The sequence below is a fragment of the Procambarus clarkii genome, chromosome 70 (genome assembly GCF_040958095.1).
Source record: "Procambarus clarkii isolate CNS0578487 chromosome 70, FALCON_Pclarkii_2.0, whole genome shotgun sequence".
Classification (NCBI taxonomy): domain Eukaryota; kingdom Metazoa; phylum Arthropoda; class Malacostraca; order Decapoda; family Cambaridae; genus Procambarus; species Procambarus clarkii.
Window position 1 is genome coordinate 21,519,636 of NC_091219.1, and position 10,000 is coordinate 21,529,635.

Below are 10,000 nucleotides of genomic sequence, written 5' to 3' on the forward strand. Positions count from 1 at the left end.
GGTTGATCAGTTCGGCAACCAGGAGGCCTGGTCGACGACCGGGCCGCGGGGACGCTAAGCCCCGGAAGCACCTCAAGGTAACCTCAAGGTAAGGTACTGTGTGTTGAGGAAACACGGAAGCTGACAAGACTGCATCGAGGAGCGCTAAGTGTCCTACGAGAGTGACACGTGTGTATATATCAGTGTAGTAATACTTCCTTTATGATTATATGAGGTGATGGGAAAATGATTATAGGTGAATATATTGATAATTGATGAAGTGTCGTATTCAATGCAACTCCCCCATTGTGTTTTACTTGTATTACCGAGCTCACTCCTTGAAAGCCACTACTAACTTGGGGTTGGATACCAGAACTTTAGTTCCACCAGCAAAGAACCCGGTTGCGACCCATTGTGGTCGTAACAGTGTCCCATGGAATATCCCTTAGGAAACTTATCTCCTCATAATTTCCCTTTCGGTATGCCAGCCTTTTGTTTCCTAGTTCTTTTCGGGGGGAGATAAATCCTAGTTCTACCAGGTACTAAAAGATGAATATACTGTGATCTCTCACACACACACACACACACACACACACACACACACACACACACACACACACACACACACACACACACACACACACACACACACACACACACACACACACACACACACACCCACACACACACACACACACACACCCACACACACACACACACACACACACACACACACACACATACACACACACACACACACACACACACACACACACACACACACACACAAACACACACACACACACACACACACACACACACACACACACACCCACACACACACACACACACACACACACACACACACACACACACACACAAACACACACACACACACACACACACACACACACACACACAAACACACACACACACACACACACACACAAACACACACACACACACCCACACACACACACACACACACACACCCACACACACACACACACCGCAGACTCCGCAGTGCCAGAGGTCTCAGCTGTGTTTCCCTTTCCCCTGATCATCATCAGCTGAAGCTCAGCTGTAAAACACTGACTCAGCTGTTCCACCAGGCCTAAATTCAATTTAAAACTTATTAAACCCACCAGTAATCCATTACACCAATTTGCCCCATTATAAACCTTAATGGGCATTCTTAATCATGCTCAGTTTTTTCATGCGTTCAGACCAATGTGTTAATAAACGCTTTCATGATCAAGTTATCCTATTGCACGGCGCCTTAATAACTTAATTCGTAAAAAAAATTAAGCCAATTAGAGCCCGTATCTTAAGAGCTTAATAGAGCATATCGCTGAGCAACTTTATTAAATATGGAAATCAGGAGTAAAAGTGGTATTGGAGAAAAGAATTATTAATGTGGGAATTGAGATCAGTATCATTAAAAGACGCGTAAATGAATCTTCTTTTACCAGAAACCATTTTTATGTGACCATTAGCCGATTGACCACAATTTTATAGTATACACATTTACAATAGACGGCCTTAAAGTAATCATTTACAGCAGATACCCATACAATAGATGAACGTGTAGTAGTCACCTATGAAACGTGTAGGTGTTCAACAGACACCTCTGCAAGAGGAAGATACAACAACAAAACAACGAATAACCGCACAATACACATCCGTACATTGCAAATCTGCACAGGAGAATCAGCCATACGCACTGACGTACAGTTTAACATTTTCAACAAACTAATTTGATTTACAGTGGTAATTCACAGTTTACAAACAATCCGATATTTATATCGCTATTCCGTTGTATAAATATAATGGTCTAATTAGTCTGATGCATTGTTTGGGTAACGGGAAGCCTACTGGACGTTGGAGAGTGAAGGCAAAGTGCTCTATTTTATAATGTTGAGGCTCGTTAGGGTCTGTTTTTGTTCGTAAATGTGTGTAAATTTTGTTGATACAGTGAGGTATATCCTTAGGTCATGGGGAGACTGTGAGGTATACCCTGAGGTCATGGGGAGACTGTGAGGTATACCCTGAGGTCATGGAGAGACAGTGAGGTATACCCTTAGGTCATGGGGAGACTGTGAGGTATACCCTGAGGTCATGGAGAGACAGTGAGGTATACCCTTAGGTCATGGGGAGACTGTGAGGTATACCCTGAGGTCATGGGGAGACTGTGAGGTATACCCTTAGGTCATGGAGAGGCAGTAAGTTATACCCTTAGGTCATGAAGAGACAGTGAGGTATACTCTTAGGTCATGGGGAGACAGTGAGGTATACTCTTAGGTCATGGAGAGACAGTGAGGTATATCCTTAGGTCATGGAGAGACAGTGAGGTATATCCTTTGGTCATGGAGAGGCAGTAAGTTATACCCTTAGGTCATGGAGAGACAGTGAGGTATACTCTTAGGTCATGGAGAGACAGTGAGGTATACTCTTAGGTCATGGAGAGACAGTGAGGTATACCCTTAGGTCATGGAGAGACAGTGAGGTATACCCTTAGGTCATGGAGAGACAGTGAGGTATACTCTTAGGTCATGGAGAGACAGTGAGGTATACTCTTAGGTCATGGAGAGACAGTGAGGTATACCCTTAGGTCATGGAGAGACAGTGAGGTATACTCTTAGGTCATGGAGAGACAGTGAGGTATACTCTTAGGTCATGGAGAGACAGTGAGGTATACCCTTAGGTCATGAAGAGACACAAGACGTTTTCTTCTGTTCCGAATTGTATAAAAAAAATTATGTGGATTACATGCGAGCGACATAAGTAATTTAGAATAACAGAGAGAGAGAGAGAGAGAGAGAGAGAGAGAGAGAGAGAGAGAGAGAGAGAGAGAGAGAGAGAGAGAGAGAGAGAGAGAGAGAGGAGGGGAGGAGGAGGATAGAGGGGGAAGTGAGGGGAAAGAGAGGGTGATGAGAGGGCGGAGAGGGAAGTGGGAGGAAGAGGGGGAGGAAGAAAATTATTACGCGCTAAGCCATTACGACTACAGCACTTGGAAAGGACCAGGATTAGGATTTGGGATGAGACGGAGGGAAAGGATTGGTGCAAAACCACTTGGACGGTCGGGAATTGAACGCCGACCTGCATGAAGCAAGACCGTCGTTCTACCGTCCAGCCCAAATGGCTGGGCGATGGACGTGAAAAGGAAAGAGAACATAACTTGGCTGTCTGCTTGCCAAGTAGAGAGCTTCTGCATTACTACTGCTGAAGTATGTGTGAATATGATCCGGGTGTGAAATGTAAAGGATCTCTCCCTCTCGCCCTTCTGACTTAACTAAGCAGGATTATACTGATCACCTGAGTGTAAGAGCAACTGTGTTTGACAACAAATGAAGCACTCAAAACTTACACTTTTAGGAAAAGTGAACATATGAAATTGATTTGCTCTCAAACCGGAAATAATAGTTCTTATTGCATATGGACCATGCTTCCTTGCATTACAACTCTCTTGCAATAAGTATGGAATTACGGAATTGTCTCTAATTGTTTCAAACTACACGCAACGTGGTTCCTAGCATTAATTAAAGAAGAAATACTTTGGTAATGGTTTGAATGGTAACCGGATATGAAATTCACGTATCAGTCACAAAGGACAGGAACCAGTGTAGAACTCGTCAATTATAGGATGACGATTTAGGCTCGTCAATTGTAGTCTCATGCGAGTCTTCCTTGATCTTTACGAGGCTGGATGAGGATTATAGACGCAAGTGATGGGTACTAAAATCATATTTTTCCAAACAGCCAAAAATATCTTGAGAAACCAAATAGCATTGCCTGAAAAAGGATTTGCTACTCATTCTGCTTCAGACGGGACGTCGGCACTAGAGAAATAGTTGTTTATTAGTTGGAAATCAAATTTGATAGTAGTTATATCTTTAGATTTTTTTGGTCTTTCATGTCGATGTTTGTGATAGGTTGTGGCGTTCCTGGTAGCTGAACAGAGCCCTGCCATCCCATTATACCCAGCGTATATTATATCCATTATACCCATTATACCCATCAACGTGACAACAAAGTATAACAGTTTTATTAGCCGTTGAAAAATCTACGTTATTAGATTTTTATGCCTTAAATAATTTTTCTGATGACGAAAATAAAAGATATTTTCTTCACAACTCTCATTCAACTTCAGGATGTAAAATATGAAAATACGACAAAATCAGGAAATGATATCCAACCGAATCATTCAAATTTTAGCAACCACTTGGGCTGGACGGTAGAGGGACGATCTCGCTTCTTGCAGATCTGGGTTCAATCCCAGTCCATCAGAGTGGTTGGGTACCATTCCTTTCCTCCGTCCTATTCTTAATCCTTATCCTCTTGTCCCTTCCAAGTGCTAAATAGTCGTAATGGTTAAGTTCTTTCTCCTTATAATTCCCTTACCTCACTCATATATGAGGTGCAAGGAATGACAAAGACAATATTCCAACGTCAACCTCAGTTACCTGCGTAAATATATTAAAGTTGGATGTGTTCCCACCATATATATATATATATATATATATATATATATATATATATATATATATATATATATATATTCATATATATTCATATATATTCATATATATATATATATATATATATATATATATATATATATATATATATATATATATATATTCATATATATATATATATATATGAATATATATATATATATATATATATATATATATATATATATATATATATATATATATACATATATATATATATATATATATATATATATATATATATATATATATATATATATATATACATATATATATATATATATATATATTAGTATATTTTGGTAGCAGTCGTTCCTGTAGAGATATATTATTATATATGACCGAAAAAGTAAGATTAATAATTCTAACACGAATTTTCTCAATATTTCTTATGTTTCTTTTCACTGTTGATGGTAATTGAAAAATCAATTCTCCAAAATTCATTTTTATTTCTAGTCTGACGTGACACTTGAACGCGTTTCGTAATAACTTATTACATTTTCAAAGACTTTTAGTTTACACAAACACAACTATAACCTGCAAACACTAAACAGAGTTCTTACTATGCTATGATTTAAACAGCTTTCATTTTATTTTATACTCGCATTTTGAGGGAGGTGATATGTTACAACAGTTTTGAATGAGGTGAACAAAACTTTCAACACAGGACAGAACACGAAACAATGGGTACTTTTTCTCGACAACCTACAAAATGGAGGAAAGAGCCTTAAAAGAGATCATTGAGAGGATCGTTACCCCAAATGACGTCAACCAAAAGATAAAACTAACAATATATTATAAGAGTAGGAAAACTGCCAACCTGCTAATGAACAATTCTCCCGACACTAAGAAAAATGCCTTGAAAGAGACGAACGTTGTTTACGCCTTCACGTGCACACTTTGAGATATTCAGCCCCAACGAACTCAGTATATAGGCAAGACAACAACGTCGCTCTCCAGGCGTTTAACAATGCACAAACAAAAGGGCTTCATCATGAACATTTAATCGCCACACACACAACGATATATTGCTCATCAAAATATCATCAGTTGCTCATCAGTTGCTCAAGTTGCTCATCAAAATATCCAAGGATATTTTGATGAGCAACACCGAAATAATTGATAGATACAATGACAATAAAAGATTAGACATCAGTGAAGGGCTGCATATCAAGAAATCTAGACCAGCAATCAATGACCAGCTAATTCACAGTTGCACTGTACCCACTTCAAGACCCCGGGCCAATGCAGAAACTCGACCGAATGACCCTGCAACAGGAATGGAAGCAGCCTGAAGAACATAAACTGCCAACATGTCACACACTTAATTTGCTACCCATTAATACCCCATTATATAAGGTCCCATTAATACCTCATGTATATATGGCTCGAACTTTCGCCCGGGATGGTCCCAGACGCTGCCTTAGTCGATTGCGCTACGAAAAATTACCCGATGTATGTCATTCATCCAAGTCACCTACCACCTTACCATTAGAGGATATAAACAGGTGCTAACACAGAAGAATTCGACAGAGGCACCGCTCCTGTGCTAGGCAAGTTACGGGCTCACCATAGCCCGTGCTACTTGGAACTTGTTCCGAGTAGCTGAATTTATAACAACAACAACAACAGAAGAATTTGTCTTTGAGAATGTGAGGTGAGACCTTATGAAACGCATCACTTGGCGTCAGATCCAAATAATAAGTAAAAACTGAGTTTTGGAGAGTTAATTTTTAATCTTCCTGCTTCAGTGAAGAAAAACATAAGGAATATCGAGAAGATTCGTGCTAGAATCACAAATGTAAAACTTTCTGTCATTTTCAATGATATATATCAACCATTCCTCCTGTTTCGACACTACCTATTTACTTAGCTTTTAGATAGTAGTGTACTGATTAGTAAATAATTCTTTTAAAATAAATGAAGCGATAAAATAAACTTAAATATTCCTAGGCCTAGTATAGCACACTTATGTACTATATTAGGCTTCAGATATCGTGTGTTAGGCCTAGGAACGTTTGGTTAGATTAATTTAGTTTGTTAAAGTAACATAAGTAAAAAATAGAGGGGTGGAGATATGATAGAAACATAAAATACTCAGGGGGTTTGACAGTGAAAATAGAGGAAATGTTTACACTGAATACTAACAGAACAAAGGGACTTGGGATGAAGCTGGTAACTCAGATGAGTCACAGAGATGTTAGGAAGTTTTCTTTTAGCGTGAGATTAGTGGAAAAATGGAATGCACTTAAGGAGCAGGTTATGGAAGCAAACTCTATTCATAATTTAAAAACTAGATATGATAGGGAAATGGGACAGGAGTCATTGCTATAAACAACTGATGGTTAGAAAGGCGGGATCCAAGAGTGAATGCTCGATACTGCAGGCACAAATAGGTGAGTAAACTCACACACTGTGTGTTTACTTCTCTTCAGCGTAAGAGAAGAGGACTAGTAACCAGTGTGGGCGACTAATGGAGGATTGAACGACATTCACCGCCTCATAGTGTAATCATCAGGGAAGTTCAGTGGTCGGAAGCCGTCGACCACTTTTTATATATATAAATACTTTTCTATATTATTTTTATATATTAACATATTGTGCATTTTTGGCGTTGGTTAAGTTGGATGGAAGATTTCTGTTGGCAATTATTTGTATGTGCAGTGTACAGGTGGAACATATTATAGAGATGTGATTCGAACTGATGTCGTCAGTGAAACACTGCTCGAGAAACTCTCTAACATCATCAGTTGTGAGTCGTGTGTTAAAGAGTTTTTTCTGTTCATAAACAGTAGGAGTTTGGCGGCTTTATGGAGTGAACATTGGCCCTCGTTGATAAGGAAGGTTGATAAGGTTGCTGCCTCACCACCTGGACGTGACATCCGAGCATACTCACTTCACTAAATATGAAATAGGATAAAAAAAACGGGGTCTTATAATCATACATTTCATAGGGATCAAAAGTTGCTGGAAATATGACATAAAATAAAAGCATTAACTTTCCTGTGAGCATATATTATGACCTAAATATTCAGCGGGAGAATGGTGGCCCAATTCCAGTTCACCTCCTGTATATATGAGCCCCCCACCCCCTTCCCCTTCTTCCTCTGAGCCAACATGTAATATCAGACTTTTAATATAATTTCTGGTATTTGGGAGTCTCCCTATCAACAGTATCTCCAGAATACATTTTCTTTTCTCCTCCCTCTACCGAACCTTTTAAGGTTTCGCTTTAATATCTCCGGTCTGGCTGAGGTTCAAAGCAGTTTTTCTCTGTGCATCTGTGTGCTGACCTCGAAAAATCTTCCATGCGTACTCCCATTCCTGTGTGTGCAAACATTTCCTCTCTCTTACACACTTGTTTGCCTTCCTGAATTATATTTCTTGAAGACGTGTTCTTGTCTTTTAACTGAATATTTTATTTTATGTTTTTAAACAGTGTCAAAAGCGTCTGGACCTTGTCAAGGATAACAGGTACTACTCTCGTCAGAGTCAACAACCACTACTCATGTTAGAACCAAAAAACAGCTCAGCTTCTCAGTTCCAGCTGCTGCTATTTTGCAGTGCCAACAGCAACTGTTTTTATCAGTGTCAGTGACCACTGGCCCTTTCAGGAATATCTATCCTTCAGAATCAGCACCCACTGTCATTTTCTAGGTCAATGGCTACTGTCCTTGACAATGTCAAATGCCACTGGTATTGTCAGGGGACAATCAGTCTCTGCTCCTGCCGACACCAACACCTACTGTTCTCGTAAATTCCAACAGTTTCTGCTCTGGTCAGGGTAAAAAATCACTGATTTGCAATGATTAATATTCTTTACTCTTGTCATGATTAATAACCATTGGCTCTGTTAGATAAAAACCGGAAATAATATTCTTCACTTATCTGTCCATTCATTGAACATTCACACCCCCCTTAGGGCCCTCGTGAACCTTGCAATACCTGATTCCTTCTCACCTGCACTCTTTTCTGCCATATCACTCAAATATCAAACTTACACAACTTCTTCCCCCCCCCCCCACCCCAGAGATATCACCTTGTATTGTACCTGTAAACCGAAGCGAAACAATCTCTTCCACATGAGCCAATCATGGTGGAATCACGACTGGAATCCACCAGAGCTGATCATGGTGGAATTAACCCAATCCTAGCAATTCCGACGCCCCCAGGTCGCCTCTCCACACCTCCAGAAGCCTCCTACCACACCCAAACCCAACTACGACGGAAACAAAACGATCAACTAATACAGCATGCACAAAGAGCCCCGAAACTCTGGATAAACTAGTTAGAACAATGAAGAAAAATAAAACCCATGCTTGCAGGCATTGGTGACAACGACAATAAACAAAGTTATAAAACAAAGTAAATATTGTAAATCGCTGGAAGTAGAACATTCAACCCGTCCTTTAAACTCGTACGTCTCATTATGTACGTTACGGTCCACAACGTACACATCACAAACTACATCGTCCACAACGTACACATCACAAACTACATCGTCCACAACGTACACATCACAAACTACTAAGAAAATTAGTGGCTTAAAAAAAATCCATGTTTTCTATGCATCGGAAGGTTAGGTTAGGTGGGTGGCTTGGGTTCCTACGTTTCTGATTAGATTAGAACATTATATTTTGAAGGTTTGGGTAATGAAAAGAACAGTTCTGGAATCATTAGTCAGATATTTGAGTGAATAAGTGCATTAGTAACGGTAGAACAGAAAGACCCAGCAACAACGATGAGTGTTGAGTGAAGGGCAGATGAACAGACTTCACCTACATAAATATTCCTACATAATCATACATGCACAAGTATACATAACAGAATAAAACATTTCATACAATAAATAATCACTATTCACATAATGTATGAAACGCAACTCATAACACGATGCACTACGCACACACACACACACACACACACACACACACACACACACACACACACACACACACACACACACACACACACATACATACACGCACTGGAGTCTGGAGTCGTGAGAGGCACATGTGTCAGCATCCGTCCGTGAACTAACATCAATTATCTCGAGACATTGAAGTGTTATAGAGACAAAAACATATTTTTTGTGTACACCAAGGCAGTGAACAACGTATATAGTGAGCTCTTATAACGTTTTAACTTGAGAGAGTTTAGTTGCATGTGCACTTTTTTGGCACACAGGAAAAAATACAACAGTCTTGCCTGTATACTGTGATCTATAAGGCTGGCAGTCCCCACGTGGGGAATTATTATCACAACAGCCATAAAAACACCCACATCCCCCCCCCCCACGTTAAAAAATCCCACCTTAACTACAGTCCTACAATCATCACAACCCCCACATCATCACCACAATCCACCACCACCACCGTCACCACAACACCAGTCACCACAACCCCCACACTTTCACTACAGCCTCGTACCAGCATCACCACAACCCCCACAACTCATCACCATCATCACCACAACTCATACACCACCATCACAACAACCTCCAA